This window comes from Ictalurus punctatus, chromosome 19 (assembly GCF_001660625.3).
Source record: "Ictalurus punctatus breed USDA103 chromosome 19, Coco_2.0, whole genome shotgun sequence".
NCBI lineage: Eukaryota > Metazoa > Chordata > Actinopteri > Siluriformes > Ictaluridae > Ictalurus > Ictalurus punctatus.
The window spans coordinates 193,510-216,651 of NC_030434.2; positions in this window are offsets into that span (position 1 = coordinate 193,510).

Genomic DNA, 23,142 nt, shown 5'->3' on the forward strand with positions numbered 1-23,142 from the left:
AAGCTTTTTCTAAACATATTGGTGTTTGGGATTAGAAAACTGTATAAATAAGGGAGCTTCAGCTCCGGATGTGAGATCGCATTTTGGGACGTCTCGTGTGGTGGAACGGAACGAATAAACCTGGACCCTTGCTTCTTCTCACTCACAGCTGGTGTCTTATTTTTCTTTCTCCAATTGAATATGTGAGTATCTGTTTCTATGGTAAGTGTGTTCAGGTAATAGGCAAAATTTCAGCCTACAGATTCCCAGGGCCAGGGCTGAGCTTAATGCCTGTTTTAGATAACAGAAAGAGTTCATCATCTCCTTAGTTCATTCATTGTTCTGTGGAGCATCCTTGAGACAACAGTGCCTGAGAATTTTGTCGTGGTGTGAGAAGTCAGAAATTAACTGATGACAATAGTTTATAAGTCCCAGAAAACTCAGCATACCTCTTTGTGTGGCTGGAGGTATGACATTGACAATAGCATGCAACCCCAGATTAGATGGAGTTAACAGACTGAATCTACCATCATGCTTTGTAAGAGAACAGTTCAGTTAAAAATTAAGTCTCTACCTAGTAGGTTGAAAGGAGAAGATGAAATGACAACAAATTTGTGATAAAACATTGTATCAGGATTGTCAGGAGATGTGACATATATGGAGTGTGTTTATAAATGTGATGTATTAATTAAAAAGAATACACACGAGATGTATATCTAAACTTTTTACTATGAGAACTTCCTGATTACATTTCCCAGCATGCACCAACACACTACAACTACAGAATCTCTAATGTCCCATGTATTTAATCATGATGATGTATCTCTCTGCTTTTCTACAGAAATGCATGTTGCGCAGGAGCTAAAAGGTACTGTTGGCGAAATAAAGATGATGTGCAGTTCAAAACAAAAGACTGACACACTGCAGACCTCATCATCTTCTCAGGACATTGCTGGGCAAAATCAAGAACCATGCACTGCTGAAGTAAGTGAACAGAAAAAATTAAGAAAATGACATGGGGCATGGTGGCTTAGTGGTTAGCCTCACACCTCCAGGGTTGAAGGTTCGATTCTTGCCGTGGCCCTGTGTGCAGAGTTTGCATGTTCTCACCATGCTTCAGGGGATTCCTATGGTTACTACAGTTTCCTCCCCCAGTCCAAAGACATGCATTGTAGGCTGATTGGCATGTCCAAAAGTGTCCGCAGTGTATGAATGTGTATTTTATTGTGCCCTGCGATGGATTGGCACCCTGTCCAGGGTGTCCCCGCCTTGTGCCCCATAACCCCCTGGGATAGGCTCCAGGTACAGAAAATGGATGGATGGCTCGACATTGCATATACGGTATACACATTGAGCCAATAAATCTAAGTTTACTCACATATTTGTTTACTCACATACACTTTATAAAAGCCTCAAGAGCTTTCTATTTTCTCTCACTGGGGTGCAACTTTTCTCTATCAGAGGCAATAAGGTTTAATTATACAAGCGTTTTTTCTTATTATACCATGGTCAGTCTGAATGCTGGATTCTGTTTGGCAGGAACGTGTGCATTAAAACCATTTATTGCACAGGTAGTTCCAGTCAGTTTGATCAACTTTCTAAATCAATGGGCAACCTATGTGTGCAGGCACACACACACACACACACACACACACACACACACACACACACACACACACACACACACTGACAGATGCACCCACACAGAGACACTCATGCACACACATTGAGGTTTTGCAAACCTCAGTAATGTCAGGCAAGAGTCATTTCAAAGAGCAACAGAAGCTAGAACAACAACAAAAAAAAGAAGGATCATTGTCAAAATCATGGTTGGCTCTGTAATTTTGCAGTTTATTATAAGAAGCAATTGTGAGCCTGCTCGATCCTCCCAGCCATTTTGTTTTACATACTTTAGTAGCCTACAGTGTGTCACTGTGGTGGTCAAACTTTCATAATAATTACTCTTCTACTGTCGTTAAAATCACCTGTTCCTTGATAGATCATCGATTACATCAATTTGGGAGAGGGGGTGAGAATAAAGAGAAGCCAGTTTGAAAGGATTAACACCCAAGATTAAAAAAAAAAAAATACAGCTTTGCTGTGAAAAAGTATTTAGCCATTTCCTCAGTTCCTTAATTATTTATTATATGTCACATAGCTTGTGTGGTTTGGGGAAAAGACACAATTAAGTCCAACCTATTTTTATTTTCTCATACATGTCAATAGCTAAATTAAGTATGGAAAAGTACTTTAGTATTTGTTATTTTTCAGCATCCAATCAACAATAATCAAATATAACTTCAGTTTTAACTATTTTCAAACGCTAACCAAGTTACAGTTGGTTAAGTTTAAACACTGGGTTGATGAAAAATGCAATTTCAGAGACCGTACAAAGAACCTAAAGTTCTACTGCTATTTTTCCAGGGAGTGCTGGCAGATAAGTCAAAAACAGATTCACTTCCCCCCAAAAAAATACATCAGTCTCCAAGTACATTAGTATTATTGCACCACTGCATCTGTGTGTTGCTAAATGAATGGCAATATCCAGATAAATGTTAATAATCACCCAATCTTTAAGCACGCGTTCCACTGCATCTTTTTTGCTGTGTCTGTGTGTCATGTTACGGTACCTGAGACAGAAGCAAGCGTAGGTAAGAATAGCTCTACCTGTCCATTGGCTTGTGGGTGGTACCCTGAGGTGAGGTTAACGGTGATGCCCATATTCTCCATGAAACTGGACCACATTTGGGATGTAAATTGTGGGCCCCGATTGCTCACAATCTCCTGGAACACATACTGGAACAGTAGCTTGGCTGTGGCAAAGGCTGACGGCATGGCGGGTAGTGGGATGAGACGCAGGGACTTTGAAAACTGATCAACCACCACCAGAATAGTGGTGTTACCCTGCGACTCCGGTAGGTCCACGATGAAGTCTATGGACAGGTGGGACCATGGGCATGCTGGGATGGGCAGGGGTTTAAACTTGACGGATTTCTTGAGTTAATACCAAAGTCTGGTGAAAATTTCATCTGAATAGCCTCATTGGAAATATATTGACTGAAAAAAATGCTGATGCGTTCAATACTTATTTCCCCCACTGTAGAACTCAATCCTTGCCAGTCACAGTACACCTGTGAGCTAATGGAGGCAGTTCTTCATTTATTACTCATATTTTATGTTGAAGTATGGTGGGTTTTCACAGTTTTAATTTTAGTCTGTAATTTTCCTGAAATCACTCACAGATATCTTTAATAGTGTTGTTCAGTATGCTGAAATGCAATTCCTTGTAATAGTCCTGAGCTGAGGCTGAATTCGGTCCAGGCACCATTGCTTTGGTTGTTCTCCTCCATGGACGTTGCGGGCCGCGGTAGTTGTTCTTATTGCATAACTCAACTGTGAACTCCAAAAGTTGCTGAAAGTGATGAAAGTTCTTATTGCTAAAAGAGCAGAGATTGTGGAAGATGCTATGCTTTTTACACTGGCATAATGTAAGGTGGATGACTGTAACGCTTTGGACAGTACATTTCACTCTATGAGAATTCGTTGCATCAAAATGCAAGGGAACAAAAAGTGAAAATTGGTCACAGATGTCAGCAGACTACTTTCTTGTCCCCCGACTCGCACATCGTGTTCAGAAATTTCACTAGGAGTGTCAACGATAGTCTCAAAGTTATCAAGTATGGCCTTGAGAGCCTCTGCATGACAGCTCCAGCTTGTGTTGCTTAGAGATTTCAGTGTAGTAGATTTACCTGAAAAGTCACTGCTCCATTCTCGCAGACTCAAAAACAGCATGTCGTTTTGCTGACCCCTCGATGAAGTTATAGAGAGATTGAACATTGGTCAGCATGTGTCTCACATGTATTGGGTCTATTGGTGCGACAGACATCCACAATGCAGAGGTTGAGAATATGCGAGTGACAATGGACATACATCGCCAGTGGATTTTCACTTAAAATGCGTGTAACTACACCACGGTGGGTTCCTCACATACTCGCCGCACCATCGTAACATTGCACTCTCAAGTTGCAGATATCAAGATTAAAGCTTGTCAGTACATTCTTTAAAAGAAGGGCCAAAGATTCACCATCTGTTCTGTCAGTTCTATAAGATCCGATGAATGATTCATGGACATCGAGGTCTCTGTCTTAAAACCACTGCAACTTGCTCATGCCTACTTATGAGTTGCATTTCATCCACGATAAGGGCAAAACCCGTTGTCTGATGTCACTTTTAACCCGACCGGCCATTATATTGATCAACTCATTCTGGTGCTTGTTATAAACATATTTAAATGATCTCTCTCTATTTTTGAATAACTGGGTAATTAGTTGGTTATCAGTGGCCCTTAAATCCGTCAACTGTAAGAACTTTACTCGATTTTCTGATTCATCAGTTTCATCGTGACCATGAAGAGCAATACCGGAGTGGCAATAGAAGAGCAAAGTCTCGCATATTTTTTTCAGATATTCTCTGTTCTCAACCACTCACTTTGTGCGTTCACTGCAGATTTGCGTGGCTACGCTTCGCGTTTTAAGTGTCTGTTGATTTTTAAGCCAGCAGAAATGTGCACGCTGCTTTTCTGATGTTCATTGAATTTTTCAGTGGCAAATTCAATCACTTGGTGTCTGTATTAGTCTCGTTGCCACCAAATGTGCGACATGTGAAACAAAAAGCCCGATCAATGGTGGGACTATATTCAAGCCATTCATAAATCCAATACCATTCTTTACTGAACTTTCTACTGTCAGTCACTGGAAATGACATTACTGGTTGATTACAGCCCAATCTCAATAAAGTAACTGCTCTTATTTTGTTCTACTGCCCCGTATCAACGCAGAGATGTACGTATAAACACGTATTAAACAATTTTCAAATCTGAAACTCCATGACTACAATAAATTGATGGCGATATGAGAGGGGGGACCCCCCCTTGCCACCCCCAAATATCACCCATTTGATTTATATATATATATATATATATATATATATATATATATATATATATATATATATATATATATATATAAATCAGTAAATGAAGGAATGATGTGGTGATTAGAATGTGAGGGTCAGTAGCTGTTTGTTAGCCAATCACTCAATACTGTAACCACAGGATTTTTTTTTACTCTTCAGGACTCAGCTGTGTGTTTGTGCAAACTTTACTAATATTCAAAGATGGAGACTCCTGATCTGGACACAGATAATGTGTCCCCGCTCTGAAAAAAATGGTAAACTACCATTTCATTGTATTTTAGTCATTAAATATTTATTTAATGACTAAAATTAAATAAATACTCCTCCCGTCCACACAGGTAATGTCTCCCCACTATTAATGTCACTGCTAAAGTCACAGTTAAAAGGAAATTCTAGAATTTAATGTATTATTTCTTATTTTGTAGTGCTGTGTTCTACAGGACTGTGTCGCTTACTGTCTGTGTTTTAGCAGAATTCATGATTTTATGTCATTTTCCTGTTTTTACACGAACAATAAAATACCCACGATGCAATATGCTTTGCAGCACACATTTCATCTCAGCTAAGTTGCTAACGAACAGTACAATTGGTGGTGCTGCACAACTTTCCATTTCTAACACCTGCTTATCACTGAGAAGAAGAAAAGTGACAGTATTTACATATTTAACTGTTCACACACTTTGTGAACTGGCTAAAGCATATATCCATTTTTGCTAAATATAAGGTATTTGGTGATTTGGCCACTGCAACAAATTCCTCTTTAAATCTAAATCCTTAAAGTTCTCATTGTAAACAATAGACTCTCTTTAAATAAGTAATGATTTTGGGGGGGAGATAAGGCAACTATTGTTGTGCCCAGAAATGTTAATGTTCCTACAAATTGATGAAGTGTTGACTATGAATAGTCTTTTTTGTGGCCAATATGATAAAGTACAATGACGCAGTAATGGGGCAATTTTTCAATAAGACGCAATAATGGGGCTGTTTCAATAAGAGGTCAAGAATATGTACATGCAAATATATGCAAGGTGTAAAATAAATACAATGGACTATCAATCAGCAGATTATCATTTGCAGGGAAGAGACAAAGAAACAAACAATGCTATTTAGTGTAGAAAACAACACTAAAAGAATTAAATGGATCATTTAAAATATATTCTTGCACTTCAGTGTCATCAAAAAAATAGCCATAACATTAATACACTTATATAGTATTATTGTGCAATTTTGAATCTGGTGCTTTCAAGGGACCCCTTGTTTATGTGTGTAGGCAGAAGGATTTCTTAACAATGAGCATTTTATTTCAGGTATGTCACCTATGCACTCTTTCACTAAAATGGTGGGTGCTGGCATCTTCTTCTTCGTTGGTAAGACAGTTTTTTACTTGAGCGCCAAGTGGTACTTTTATGTAACTTCAGTGGCTGCGGGCACATGAACAAAAGTGCAAATCTCATTGGTCGGCCAGTTTTTGACACGGCGTGGCAAAAAAAAATAAAATAAAAAAAAAACACAAAGTTTTTTTTATGTTTAAAAAATGTAAATGTAAAAAAAAACATTTGACATTTTGAAACTACTCGTTTTACGCCTGGGTGTGAACACTCTCACTGACAGCCAGTGGGGCATTAATGGACAGTTTTTCCATGAAACTTGCTGCTAAAATCGTTTTGTCACAATACCATAAACATATCTTACGATACAATGCCAGCTGAAACATCATAAAACCATGCAATATTGTGTTAATTCATAACTCAAATCTGCAAAATGAACCAAATATACAGAAATACATATATATAAATGAAACAGACAAAGCAGATTTTTCTCTGAATACTTTATTTATGAGAATGAATATCTGACTGTTGGAAAAACTCAAGAACAATCTTAAAATTGGAGTAACGTAACCAAAGGTTTTATAATTAATGTAAAGCCAACAGTCACAGCTTAGCCTGAAAAAAAGTTAAACTCTGTTTATTGTAGGTAAAATTAAGTTATCCTTAAATTAACAAGTTAGTTAAAAATTGTACAGTGTATATAAATGACTAAAGCACTGTGTTTAATGTTGTGCAGTAAACTCCAGAGAAAGAGATCAGAATCAACAGCACCCAGCTGTATCTCCATGAAGAGTGATGGGTCTATGAAACCTCCTCTGAAATTTAAAGATGACGACTCCTCACTTCTACACAGGTAAGGTATCCTCACTGTTAATGTCACTGCAGATCAAGGGAAAATCCTGCATAAATCTAGAATTTAATATATTATTTATTACAGTATGTAGTATTCTGTTGTACAGTACTGTATCACTTACAGTATGAGTTTTAGCAGAATTCATGATTTTGCGTCATTTTACGAACACTACAATACCCAGATTGCAATATGTTGTTACATAGGCTTAGGATCCAGGCTTTATTCAGGTATCAGAAATCGGGACATTTTCTTATGAATACTGCTTTTTATAACTAATATTTAAATATAAATACTGGCTGCTGCAAAGCATCCTTAAAGGGATCCCAGACTATAAAGACTTGTATGGTCTTCTAGATGTCAGTTTTTATTTTTAATAATAAAAATTCTTGCACTCGTAGGCCGCCATTGTTGTTTAGCTTGCAATACATTCTGTGTAGTGATGTCAAATGGTTGCAATGTTCTTGATTCTCCAGCGACCATACAGCAATATAAACATGTTTTCAGACTTTTCAATTTGAACCCGAGCGTAACATAAGCAAGGAGGCTAATATAGAAGACATTAATCAAAATGTACATCAGAATGATGATGATCAGACAGGCGAGGAGGCGAGAGTAGGGCAAAATCAATTGTGTCTGTGTAGCAATTGCACGTCTATGCCAACTGAGAGCATTTGTTGTTCAAGGTTTGGATTAAACTATCGTTTTAAGATGAAACATATTCTAATATCAATAATTTTAGAGATTATCAGCCATCTCGCCGTTGTATGCTTTATCCTGTTAATATTCCAATGCCCCCCCCCAGCACACCATTGCCATATTATGAGCAAATCTATGCTATCTACACAGATGCTGTGTGTACGAAGGTACTTATGTCCTTGGAAAGCTAAGATTCTTGTGTTTCGATTGATATAAACTGTTTTGAGATAGGGTCACAACAGCAGCTAAAATCAATGTCTATGTCAGACCATGATATACAAACACACACTTAGGAAATGAAGGCAACTCTCCTCATATGAAACCTCATAGTAATTTACTGATCAATAACATCCTTACAAAAACAAAAAGTCTTTTTACACTGGCAAAGGCCCAAACAATCCAATTATGTAAGAATATTTAGTCCACCTTTCAAAAGAAACTAAAAGCATGTATGTACTCCAAATGGTTCAAGAACATCTTTAATTTTACTTTGGGTATGCCTTGGCTATGCGTAAAATTAACCTAAAACAGGAGCTTTAAATTATGAGAATATACAGAAAAAATGCACTAACAAGATGCTTATGAGTTTGATTATATTTACAGATATCCTCTGTATCACAGCACGCAAGAAGTAGAAAATTACAGCCAAAAGCAGCGCAGTGTGGCATTTATTTTCCTGCTGCAGGGTCTAGTAGCTAATTCCTAGCTAATAATTAGTTGCTAATAAAGTGCAACCACTTTACATCATTGATTCAGTGTGCATTGCGCATGCCATGTTATGGTGGCTTCCATAGGTTAAAATACATATTAAACATTAAGGATTTTTAAAGTAATTATTTCATATTTCATGTGTTTCTAAGAATTTATTTTAGTAGGAGAGAGCAATTATTACGTGTTAAGTAGTCAGGATTACTAGTCGGGATTCCTTTTAACTCTAAAGTTCATTCCTACATGTATACTATGAAAATCACACAGACAGTATCATATCAGGAAGACCCACTAAATGGAGCCATATTACATTCCCCCCCATGCTCTCCTAACGCTATTATGCCAGGCTATATTAAACAGTATTCTAATAGACTACAATATGTCACAGCTAGCAAACACAAACGACCCATTTAAATGTAATTTTAAACCATCAAAGATGCACTGAGAAAATAACGTGCCATTCAATAATTGATGTATTAATGTTTTATGACACCCAAACTAATATGAATCTGAATAGGAATCCATCCTTTGATCGACCTATACAGACCTCGGTTTAGAGTTAGCATTAGTTACTAACTCTAACCCGGACATTTCCCTCTGACGGACAGTGTATACTGAGAGTTTTTCAAATTTTGTGTCTACCGCCAAGATACATACACAGGGGGGGATTTCTCCAGTATTCAAACCGGGAAATCTCTCTACAGAGCCGGTGCATTATAACTGCAAGACCTGATTAGAGATGTTTACAACAGCTGTAGTGATGGTTAAATTTTAGATTTTGTCTGTGGTGTCCCTTTAAAGGCTGTGTTACACCGTCATTAGCAGCAGTTTTGATAGAAAAAAAATAAAATATCATAACTAATACTATATTTGGTCTTTAGTGACAATATTATACTTTCACTTAATGTATTAGAAATAGTGTAAATACTCAACACTGATTTTAAAATTAATAGAAAGGACAAATTAAGGGTATGTTGTTGTGTATTAAAGTCCATAAAAGTAATATGTTACAATATCAACAACAGTAATGAACAACAGCATTTTCCATGACAGAGAAAACTATTGAAATATCTGTGGACTGACAGGAATGTGATTTGAATTTATAAATAAATGCTATGTTGATAAAATACAAATTGCTGTCTCACAGCTCCAGGGTCCCCAGTTGCTGTCTGTTTGGAGTTTCACACGTTCTCCCCTTGTCTGTGTAGGTTTCCTCTGAGTTCTCCAGTTCCTCCAACATTCAAAACACATGCCAGTAGTTGGATTGGCTAACATAAATTGCCCGTGTGTGTGATGGACTGGTGTCACATCCAGGCTGTAGTATTATCCTGGCTATAGTTAGGGATTTTTTACCTTTGAACCTTTCTGGCAAGATTTCTTAAAAATTTTATCTATATTTGTATCTGTTTAGAACACATACCTGTTCATTCAGTGTGATGTATTCAGTCACATCCCTAACGTCTATACAGGAAATAACCTAGAATTACAACAGGAACATATTATTTTTCCCAGTTTAATAATATTCCTTAGTCACCTTGTATTTAGCACTCTAAAAAATAATTTAACCAAAAGTTTTAAAAGCGTAATTCCAGCATAAAACTAGAATTTAATATATTATTTATTATGGTTTGTAGTGCTGTGTTCTACAAGACTGTCGTCTACTGTCTAGCAGACAGTAGCAGAATTCATGATTTTACATAATTTTCCTGTTCCTGTTTCCCAATACACTTTGCAGCACACATTTCATCTCAGCTAATTAGCTAACGATCAGTACAATTGGTGTGCTAACTGAGAGTTTAACAAGTTTAGCTCGCTAGTTAACTAACATGCCTAATTTATATTGCTTTAACAAACCTATGCAGTTCTACATCAGTCATGTTCTTACTAGGTTTGCACAGTATACCGGTACTACGGTAGTATCACAATGTTAAAGCTTCAAAATTCCACCGCACCACACCACTGTATTTTTTAAACACTATTAACTTCAATACGGTAGTATTGTAAGTAATGTATGTGTTTATACTGTGTTTATATAGTTAATACTATTTTTGCTAAAACAACACATCTCACTGCTTTTGCAGAATACACAAAGGTTACTGACAGTTTATTTAAACTAAATTATTTATCTTAATCTGTTTTCTAGTAAGCGAGTTAATGTTTTGATAACCGCTGTGTGTAAATACTAAAATTAGCCAAAGTGAGCTATCGTTAGCTAACCCCTATGTCATAAAACATATTTTATGATAGTATACCAACTGAAGAAGCATGAAACCACACAATATTGTGTTAATTCATAACCCAATTTACAGAAATACAGTGGGGGCAATAAGTATTGGATGCGTCAACATTTTTTCAGTAAATATATTTCCAATGAGGCTATTCACATGAAATTTTCACCAGACATCAGTATTAATTCAAGAAATCCACACATGTAAAGAACTCACAACATTAAAGTCCATAAAGAAAGTTATGTGTAATAACATGTAATGACACCAGAAAAATGTATTGAACATGCTAACTAAAATGTATTTAATACTTAGTGGAGAAGCCTTTGTTTGTAATGACAGCTTCAAGACGCTTTACCAATTGTCTGGTAAAGGGCTCCATTCATCGTTCCTTCAGTTATATGAAGTCTGCCAGTACCATGCGAATCAAAACAGCCCCACACCATGATGCTTCCACCTCCAAACTTCACTCTTGGTATAGTGACTGACTCCTTGGTCAGAAATCTTGTGAGGAGCTCCTGTGCATGACCGGTTGATGACGGAGTGATGTTGCTTCCACTTGAACGGCCCCAGTGGTGTATACGGAATGCTTCAGAAGTTTTGAAATACGTCTGTATCCAAATCCATCAATATGTTTTGCAACAATAAGGATGCGAAGGTCTTGGGAGAGCTCTTTGCTTTTACCCATCATGAGATAATTCTTCTGTGACGCCTTGGTAACGAAAAGCCTTTTCACAGACCATCAATTTACTAACCCAGCTGATATTAATTTGCGCCAATAGGAGGTATAACTACTTATGGATTTCAGTTGGCTCCTTGTATTACTGTGCCTTTGAGAACTGCTTTTTCTTAGCGTGTTCAATACTTTTTTCCAGTGTCATTCCACTTTATTACACACAACTTCATTTATGGACTTTAATGTGGTGAATTTTTTTTATATTTCTGGACTTCTTGAGTTAGTACTGATGTATGGTGAAAATTTCATATGAATAGCCTAATTTTAAATATATTTCTTATAGGCCTGCCATGATCAGGTGACATGGCAATTAAGCACGTCGCATGATACATATATATGGCACCTGTGAACCACGCCGCCAGCCTCTATTATCTGAAGCGAAGACGCAATTCACAGGCCTGCCCTGGTATGACAGAGCTATGCAATGTCTCGTTCCCTTCTCAGGGAACAGGGTTACATGCATAACCCCGACGTTCCCTTTAAAAGGGAACTTCGACATTGCATTTAACATAACATTATGGGAACGGGAATACCCACTCCATCATACTCAGGGTACGGCCTGTTCAAAAAGACGGAAGCCCGAGAGTCACTGCAACACACTCGAGCTTGGGGTAGAATGAATATCCAGGCTGTAATAACGAAAGAATGTGTGTGGCGTAGACCATCCTGCAGCAGCATATATGTCCTGCAAGGATATCCTGTTGGACAAAGCCTTCGAGGAGGCAACCGCCCTAGTGGAATGAGCTCTTATACCCAGAGGTGTGGCGAGACCGCGCACCTCGTAAGCCATAGAGATTGCTTCCACTATCCAATTAGAGATGCGTTACTTTGACACAGCATCACCTTTACTGTCGCCGCCAAAGCAGACCAGCAGCTGCTCCGACTTACGCCACTGGCCGGAGTGGTGGACGTAAGTACAGAGAGCCCTTACTGGACACAGCAGGTGCATCCTCTCTGGTTACGGTGTGAGGAACGGAGGAGGGCAGAAACCCTGCATCACCACAGGGTGGGCAGCCGATGTAGGCACTTTAGGAATATAATCCAGCCTAGGATACAGGAAGGCCATGGCTAATCCAGGGGCAAAGTCAAGGCAGGAAGGGGCAACAGAGAGAGCTTGTAGACCTCCGACTCGCTTGAGAGAGGTCAGGGCCAGTAGAAGAGCTACCTTTAGAGTCAGAAGCTTCTCAGAGGCTGACTCTAAGGGCTCAAATGGGGCCCCTGACAGACCTTCCAAGACCACAGAAAGGTCCCAGGAAGGTATGTGCGGCCTGTAGATGGGCCTCAGCCGTCTGATACCACACATGAACCTCGAAGTTAGAGAATGTTGCCCCACAGAGGCTCCACCAACCGGGGCATGGCTGGCCAAACAGCGGCCACATAACCCTGATTGTAGAAGGAGCCAACCCTGCTAAGAAACGTTCTTGTAAGAACTCCAGGACTGTAGCTATTGCGCAGTTCACTGGGTCTAGCTGACGTTCCTCACACCACAAAACAAAAAGCGCATACAATTTCCTTGTGGATGGTGCTATAGCGTTTAACAATCTCTCTACAACCTCAGTTGTGAGACCTGAATCTATGAGCTGGTGCCCCTCAGGGGCCAGACAAACAGTTTCCATAGTTCTGGCAGAGGGTGATAAATCAGCCCTCCGGCTTGAGACAGTAGATCCCTGCGAATGAGAATCTCCCAAGGAGTACCGTCAAGCAGGGAAATCATCTCCGAGAACCATATTCGAGCTGGCCAGTAAGGTGCTACTAGCAGCAGATGTAGACGGTCTTGGCGAACTCTCATTAGAACTTGTGGGAGCAGAGCGATCGGGGGAAAGGCATATAGACGTGACCTCGGCCACGTGTTCACCATGGCGTCCAGCCCCAATTGTGCAGGAGGAGTGAGGGCGAACCACAGCGGGCAGTGTGTTGTCTCCTCGGAGACGAACACATCCACTTCCGCTTGTCTGAACCTCCGCCATATGGACTCCACCACTTGTAGATGGAGCCTCCAACCCCCGGCCTCAGCCCCTGCCTCAACACGATGTCTGCCCCTACATTCCGACTGCCCGGAATGTACACTGCACTCACTGACAAGAACTTTCCCTCTGCCCAGAGAAGGATTAGTTGTGGCTGCCAGAACAGGGGGCGTGAACGTAACCCTCCCTGGTGGTTGATATATGAGACCACAGCTGTGTTGTCTGACACAACTAGCACATGGTGACCTCTCAACTGAGGAAGAAAGAATTTCAGTGCTAGGAATACGGCCCGCATCTCTAGGCGAGTTATATGCCACTCCAGATGAGGGCCGCTCCAAAGACCGTGAGCTGGACTGCCATTCAAGACGCATTTGTGATTACTGTCTTGCGGTAAGGAGATGCCCCTAGAGTGTGACCCGAGGCTAGAAACTGCGGGCACCTCCAAATATTCAGAGCACTTGGATGAAACCCCCGACTTTTCAGCCACCACTGAAACGGTCTCATGTGGAATAGCCCCAACGGTATGACGTTGGCTGCTGCTGCCATAAGGCCCAACAGTCTCTCGTAGAGACTGGGGGGGATGCCCAGACCTAGCTTTATCTTGCTCAAAGTTGATAGGATCGATCCTACGCATGTTGAGGATAGAAATGCCCTCATCATAGTAGAATCCCATATAACCCCTAGAAAAATTGTCCTCTGCAGTGGTGAAAGCATACTTTTCTTCAGATTCAACCTGAGCTCCAAGCTCCTACTGTGGGCGAGAACAATATCTCGATGTTGAAACGCCTGTTCCCTGGATCATTCTAGAATTAACTAGTCGTCCAGGTAGTTTAGTACCCGGATGCCCTGGAGTCGCAAGGGAGCCAGATCCGCATCCGTGCACTTTGTGAAGGTGCGAGGGGATAAAGCTAGCCCGCAGGGAAGAACCCGAAATTGGTATGTGTTGTCTCCAAACACAAACCTCAGGAACTTCCTGTGGCTGGGCGATATTCCTATGTGGAAATATGCATCTTTCAGATCTATCATCAGAAACCAATCCTTGAACTGAATCTGTGGCACAATAAGTTTGAGCGTCAGCATCGTGACACTGTATCTCCGAAGAGTACGGTTCAGATGATGCAGATCTAAAATTGGCCTCATACTCCCAACTTTTTTGCGGACCAGGAAATAACGGCTGTAAAAACCTCCCTCCCTTAGGGAACGGAGTACATGTTCTATGGACCCTTTGTCTAAAAGGGAACTTACTTCCTGCACTAACGTCGGGCTCTGGTCTGTGCTGACTACTCTGGTGAGCACAGCTCTGAACTAGGGGGGGTCGAGCTATAAACTGGACCCGGTAACCCTTTTCTATGGTAGACAGAACCCATGGAGACACATTTGGCAGTAGTTTCCACGCTGCCCAATGTTCTTTTAGTGACATTAACTATTCCACATTCTATTGGAGGGAAATCATCAGATTTCCGTTGCCCTGTGACAGCTCGCTGACCAGAGAACATTGAAAACTTGCCTTGGCTAGGGGAGGCCCTACAGTTGCACCGGGGGCTACTTGCCCTAACAACCTCATGTCCCCTGGTACATCCTTGCACAGTCCCTCAGGACTGCTTTTCTTTGCCTGCTTGGCCTTTATGACCGTTCTCGGATCAGGCCTAGTAGCAGACCGCGACTGTGGGCACCCGGTTCCCCTGGCTGTCTGCGGGGGTTGGGAGGCTGCCATACTCGCCTTCTGGGTCTCCCTCACACTAGTGCTTGCCCGGGCTCCACTTGTGGATGCTCGGGTGAGCTCGAAACAACAGGGAAGGAACTGGCTTTTTTGAATGCCGCCATATGTCGAGCTCACTCAGCAAGTCTGCTTGGTAGGCCTGCAACACTGTTATTGTCTGCAGTGACCCACAAGCAAGACTACTACTACATAGGCTTGCCCACCAATGCCACGGTAACCTTACACCAGGGGTGTCCAATCTTATCCGGAAAGGGCCGGTGTGGGTGCAGGTTTACATACCAACCAAGCAGGAGCCACACCTGATTCCACCTGTTTAATCAGTTGATTTTGGCTTTCAATAGACTCAGGTGTGGCTTCTGTTTGGTTGGAATGAAAACTTTCACCCACACTGGCCTTTTCTGGATAAGATTGGACACCCCTGCCTTACACGGTGGTTTGGATGGCAAAGCAAGCCCCCCTAATTACTTGCCATCAATGGACAGAGGTAGCTTGCAAGCGCCTCCTCCACCTTCAGCATAGCTAAATAGCCAGGCCGTTCATTCCCCACAATGACCGAATAATCCAACATTGTGGGGTTATAAATATGGCTTATGCATGGTTTTCCTCCAGAAGCCTGATATTTTGTCATGCACTTCTGGAAGAAAGTTGAGTTTTCTGCGGTTTGAGGGATTTACTTTCACTGGGGAGAAAAAAGCTCATCCAGCCTTAGTAATCACTTCAAGCAGCTCTTTATATGCTGCTCTCAGTTTTTAGCACATCCTTCTGGCTCCTCGGAGTCACAGAGGAATTATTACTATTATTTGTAGAGTGTGTGTGTGTGTGTGTGTGTGTGTGTGTGTGTGTGTTTTTTATCTTTTGGCTTTCCATAGCGGAGTTGCATTTAATGGACATTTAGCTATCTAACTTTGTTCAGCTTACAAAAGAATTCAGATCATATGGCTGCACAGCACCTCAGCTTTCAGTGTAACAGCATTCCTGATGTTTTAATCATAAAACAAAATGTAACACGCCCATAGAGAAATAGTAAGCATCATGAAACTGGTATACATACATTTATTTCTATGTTGTATAAATGCTCAGGCGTTCTATGAGTTATATATATATATATATATATATATATATATATATATATATATATATATATATATATATATATATATATATATATATGTTCAGTCACTGCAGGCTAGACCAGCACATAGTACCATTTAGTCACTGACAGAACACCAAGCCATAAGAATCTTCTAGAATTTCCCCATTTGAAACTGTCCCTATGTTTTAGTGATAATCAGTAATAATAATAATAATAATAATAATCTGATTCATAAATAAACCTCTTGATATACACTTCAGTCAGATTATAATCAAGTAGGTCATTTGTTATATCAATGATGCAAATCTCTTATTAACCAGGTTCAAAACCTTATAGTTAATGATTGAAGAAAAATTAAGGCTTAAATTTAGACTGTAGTGTCTTTATCATTTACAATTTTTGTTCATAGTGTTCTACAAAAGGCAGGAGACAGAATAGAAAATATCATCATCACAGATACAGGGTAAGAACAAACCAACAACATGACTGTGACACTGACACACTGGTATTATAACCCTCTCTGCTGTTATTAGCTACAGAGTGATTAACTTACAGAAAACATACGACAGAATAAAACAAACACATAGTGAGAACATCATAAAGCGCCATCTGTGGTAACCAGTCAGAAAAATGTGATCTTAAAGTCTAATAATTGGACCGCATGTCTCACCACATGTTCCTACTTCACCCTCTCACAGGCACGACCCAGAATTTCTTGCTGTAAATGAATTCCAGAAAAAGTTCAAATTAAATCTGATGAAGAAGTTTCAGTGTCTGAATGGAGTGATAATAAACCTGGGAAACCAAACAATCCTGAATGAGATCTACACAGAGCTCTACATCACAGAGGGAGACAGTGGAGAAGTCAATAATGAACATGAGATGAGACAGATTGAGGCAGCATCCAGGAGAATAACGACAGAGGACACACCAATCAAATGCAATGACATATTTAAGCCCTTATCTGAACAAGATGAACCCATCAGAACTGTGCTGACAAAGGGGGTTGCTGGCATTGGAAAAACAGTCTCTGTGCAGAAGTTCATTCTGGACTGGGCTGAAGGGAAAGCAAATCAGGACATCCACCTCATATTTCCACTTCCTTTCAGAGAGCTGAATCTGATGAAGGACCAGAAACTGAGTCTGATGGAGCTCCTTCATTTCTGTTTTAATGAAACAAAAGAAACAGAAATGTCCAGGTTAGAAAAGGTCCTGTTCATTTTCGACAGATTGGACGGGTGTCATTTTCCTCTAGATTTCCAGAACACAGTGAGAGTGTGTGATGTAACTGAATCAGCATCAGTGCACGCACTGATGATAAACTCTGCTCTCATCTGGATCACCTCTTGACCAGCAGCAGCTGATCAAATCCCCTCTGAATGTGTCCATCGAGTCACAGAGGTACAGGGTTCAATGACCCACAGAAGGAGGAGTACTTCAGGAAGAGAATCAGTGATCAGAGCCTGGCCAATAACATCATCACACACCTGAAGTCATTAAGAAGCCTCTACATCATGTGCCACATCCCAGTCTTCTGCTGGATTTCAGCCACTGTTCTAGAGAGAATGTTGGGTGAAGCAAAGAGTGGAGATTTCCCCAAGACTCTGACTCAAATGTACACACACTTCCTCATCATTCAGATGAACATCATAAGAGAAAAGTACTCAAAGAAGCAGGAGAGTGATGAAATGCTTCTTAAACTGGGACAACTGGCTTTTCAGCAGCTGATGAAAGGGAACCTGATACATAAACCATGTCATTGTCACACTCCCATCTAAAATCTTTTATTTTACAATCATAATATTTGTGTTATATTTAAATTTCAATTACACAGAGACGTGGCATATAGAACCAGGTTTATTGCTGTAATGCAAAATCTTTATTCCCCCAAAAAAACAAAAAACAAAAAAAACATTAATATTACTTCATAATAAATTTCCTGTTAATAATGACTTAGTTAAGTTTTTGTGTGAGGTGGAATTACTTTTCATATAGAACTGACTTTGAGAAGCCTAACACTCTCTTTTAGAGGTAACCTCTGTTAGAGGCAACATTTTTATTTGTATTTTCATGATATCATAATAATATCACACACACACACACACACACACACACACACACACACACACACACACACACACACACACAAAATAGACGCACACACACAAAACACACACTGTTAGCCAACTAACTAACTAGCTAAATGAAACAACTTCACTACTGGTCTGGCTTTCATTTCAGTAGCTAGCTGGCTAATTACAGAAAAAATAAATATATTAGCTGTAAATATCTTAGATGCATCTAACGCTACATGACTCTGGATCTGAAGTAACTGATCTAAAATGCTTATAAAAGGACAAAGAACAAATATCTCAAAACATCTCTGATTGTGAATTACTTGTTCAGCATTTAAAGGGAAATTCCAGCATAAAACAAGAATTTAGAAAATGTGCGATGCAGTTTGCAGTACTTTATTTATGGCAAAAATTGCAGTTGAATTGGTGTGATTGCAATAGTACGAAATAGTTTTGCACGGTCTTTCACAGTGATGTTTGTTGGTAAATGAGCCCTTTCAGCTGTACTCATGTTTGATGCATGTGAATCGAAGAGGGCTTTGGCTGAATAAGCATCGTGATGATGTCACATGACGCGACTTGGCCCAAATCTGTAGAAAATCTGTGGTAATTTTGAAAAATCTGAAGCTCCTCCAAATATTGCGGAGTTTTGTTGATTTTATGTTCATTTCTACAATCGCAAAATTCCTTGAGGGACTGGTAGTTGTAGAAGCCGGTGTGTATGTGTTTGGAGGAAGACTCGGGAGGCAAGTGGAATTTCAGCAGCGCTCTGGACACGTTACCAGGGCAACAGAAGGTGGTTGTGTTTACAGGCAGTTTGGAGGAATATATCTATTCAATTCAATTCAATTCAATTTTATTTGTATAGCGCTTTTTACAATAGACATTGTCTCAAAGCAGCTTTACAGAAATATCAACACGGTATACAGATATTAAAGGTATGAATTTATCCCATATCTGGTTTGAGTTACTCCCTCTTTACAGAGGGAATTAGAATTTAACAGGTTTAGCTTGCTAGTTAACTAACTTGTCTAATTTATATTGTTTTAAGTGATAAATGGTCTGCACTTATATAGTGCTTTTTTAATCTTAGTGGTTCTACAAAGCGCTTTACACTGTGTCTCATTCACACACACTCACACACCAATGGTAGCAGAGCTGACATGCAAGGCGCTAACTTGCCATCGGGAGCAACTTAGGGTTCACTGTCTTGCCCAAGGACACTTCGGCATATGGAGTCATGTGGGCCGGGAATCGAACCGCCAACCCGACAATTAGTGGACAACCCGCTCTAACACCTGAGCCACAGCTGCCCTTAAATCTATCTAGATTAGATTACTGCACGAATGAGTCTCGGTATAGGTGTTCCTATTAAAGTGGCCGGTGAGTATATTTAATGTGTTTGAGGGTGGTGCTTTCTTTAAAACAATACAAAATGTATCATCTATAAATTTAATTCGTTTGGGTTCTGTGGGTGAAAAGTTGCTCATACTGAGCATCCTTTCCACACACTTAGTAATGTTTGACTTTACAGTACACAGTTGTGGAAGAGTAATCATTTATAATCCCACTATCCGGTGTATGCAGTTCCTTTTGTGTCTGCTTCCTCTCAAGGGTTCGCGTTGTCTCAGAGAGGTTTTCTTAGCTCATTAGGGATCTAAATCTATATCTGGATTTCTGTAAAGCTGCTTTGTGACGATGTCTGTATTTAAGACGCACGTAAAATCTAAATGAATTGAAACATTCAGGAATTAATGGCGCCAATAGGCCAAAAATCAGTGCATACATGTGTGATTATATGTACAGTAATAAATGCACATCAGAAAACAAACAGTTATTGTTGTTTCACTGTGTATGTGTGTGTGTACAGTATAAACATCAGGACCGACAACAATCCTATGATCCTATAAACATCAGGATTTAACAATCCTATGTAACTTTACATCAGTCATGTTCTTACTGAGGGGTTGGATTTAATGGACATTTAGCTATCTATCTTTGTTCAGCTTACAAAAGAGTTTATAGCTTCTGGCTGGGCAGCACATTGGCTTTCAGTGTAACAATGTCACTGATGTTTTAAAGATAAAACAAAACGTAATCTACATCACATAAACGACACCTATGTCTGATTGAAATTTGTTAGTTTAGCTGAATAGGACTCCCTGTCTTTTAATGCTAATCCATAATATGACATGGTAAATGGTCTGCACTTTTATAGTGCTTTTTTTCTTAACCTTAGTGGTTCTACAAAGCACTTTACACTGTTTCTCATTCACCCATTCAGACACACACTCACACACCAATGGCTGCAGAGCTGCTATGCAAAGCTATAGCCTGCCATCGGGTGCAACTTGGGGTTCAGCAAGTGGAGACATGTAGGCCAGTAATCGAACCACCAACCGTACAATTAGTGGATAACCCACCCTACCACCTGAGTAACAGCCACCCATGGGTAAGGTTTTACCTAAAGTCAGTCTGATTTCTAAATAAAATTCTATAGTTACTTTTGGTCAGATTATAAACAAGTAGCTCTGATATGAGAATCACATCCATATGACAAATATTTTAAAGGCCTAGTTGTTATCTTAATCATTTGGTGCTCCCTATTGACTGGTGACCCAAGGCACTCACCCAATCCCATATATGGATAATCTGGCCTTGATATTATCTCTTCATAAGCAGGGTAGAAAAAATATATATATATATATATATATATATATATATATATATATATATATATATATATATATATATATATATATATATATATATATATATATATATATAATTAACTGTATATTTGCAACCAGATATCACATTAAACAGTGTATAATATAAGACTCAGTACACCACTTGGTGGAAGTCTGTTCACTCTACATCTGTTCACTCTGCCTTGTCAAACTCCAATGGTGAAAAAAGTTTGCTTGTCACAAAATAAATCACACTCGTTTGAGGTAAGGGCATGAGCATAATGTAGGCTAATTATGTTATCAGTCACATTCGCTAACCTGTTGCTTTTTAAATTCTTTGAACTGATCAGGAAGTGTGTCGTCGAGATGCTTTGCTAAGTTGAACGTGTTCGTTCCCTTGGTCTGTGTAGGTTTAAAACATCTTTTACAGATGCGCTTTGTGGTGTCTGTGAGCTTACCTTGACTGTTGGCCATGACAACAAAATAATGCCATATTTCGCTTTGTACATCTGCTTTGTCAACAAGCTGTGGACTTTCGACAAGAGAACTTGTATTTGCAGCCATGTCTTTCGTTTTATCACCATAAACTGCAGTGTATTTGAGAGGGAAAAAAGTTTGGCACGCCCAGTGTGTCTACACATACACACACACACACACACACACACACACCCCATTCCACCCAAAAATCCACCATAATTGTAGTTTTTTTTTCCAAATTGTGCATCCACCTCTAAGATATATAATCAGGAGAGGGTTACTCCAGTATTCAAACCAGGCAATCTCACTGATGTCGACAACACTGCATCATTGCTGTAAGACACGAGTAGGGATGTTCAGGGCCATGTTTGAACATTTAGTGGTCCTAAGTGAAAACTTTGTCAGAGGCTCCCACCTATGTCAATCATATTATTTCATATGCAAGAATGAATGAATACTTCATTATTTTGGATGAGGTTTGCTAAACACTTTAGTAAATAATAAAATAAAAATTATTGAACAAGAGCTAAATAAACAAGGAATAAACTCTCTAAATAAGTAAATTAGAATGAATGAATGAATAAACAAACAAATAAATAGGTAAAGAAAAATAACTTTCAATTCAAGAAATTAAATAAATAACAAAAATAAATTAATATAAATTAAATACAATAATAATTTACAATGCATTTTAACACTAAAGTTTCTGCTTCTTTGATTTTTTTTTTTTAAGTAAACCTTAGATAACCTAATTTATACATGACCGGGTGAAATATAGTCAAGCTGAATTTAGCGTTAAAATGTACCTGCATTACTTTTAGTTGGTTCTAACACTGACAGCTCCCCAAAATATTCTCGTGTCACCTGCATTGAACTCCATTTCCCAGCAGCACAACGGAGTACAAACTCCACCACATGATCAGTCACATGATCCACTTCCCAGATCACCTTCACCTGATTACTAACTCAGCATCGAGAGTGCCCCAGTTTCTAGTGTCGTGGCAAACAATCTTTCCATCCTACGTCAAAAAACTTCAGAGACAAAGTTTATAGATGTCAAAATGTAATTAAACTTTATTGAAACAATAAAGTGAGACAGACTGAATTATGCAAACACCCACAGCCCGTTTTATACCTTTCTCCACAGCGTACTCATCTTAGGCGTGGTTTTACCTTTTCTCATAAAAAAAAAGACCAATCTTCTTTGTCTATATGTTATCTTAAATTTGTGGAGCATGCGTAGTTGTTTGTTTTTCTTGAAACGGTTTTATGAGGACAAAGCCTCTTTTTTTAAAAAAAGAAAAAGAAAAAAGGTTTCACTCAGACAGTTTGTTTTTTGTTTCTCTCTGACCAACACTCTCTTCTTATGTGTCAATGAGCTTCTGTCTATTTCTATCTGCTGTCCTAGCTGATATCTACCTCCTTTTCTGAGGCCCTATCCTAACTCATTAATTGGTATCCAGCCTCAAGGTTATTTACTTACAAAAGCAGTTTTCAGCAAATATCTTATGCCAATTATTATTATTATTATTATTATTATTATTATTACAATATTGCTGTGCAGAAAGGTGCAGGCTGATACCGAAAAACAATTATTGTACAGTAAGACAGAATTCATCTAACT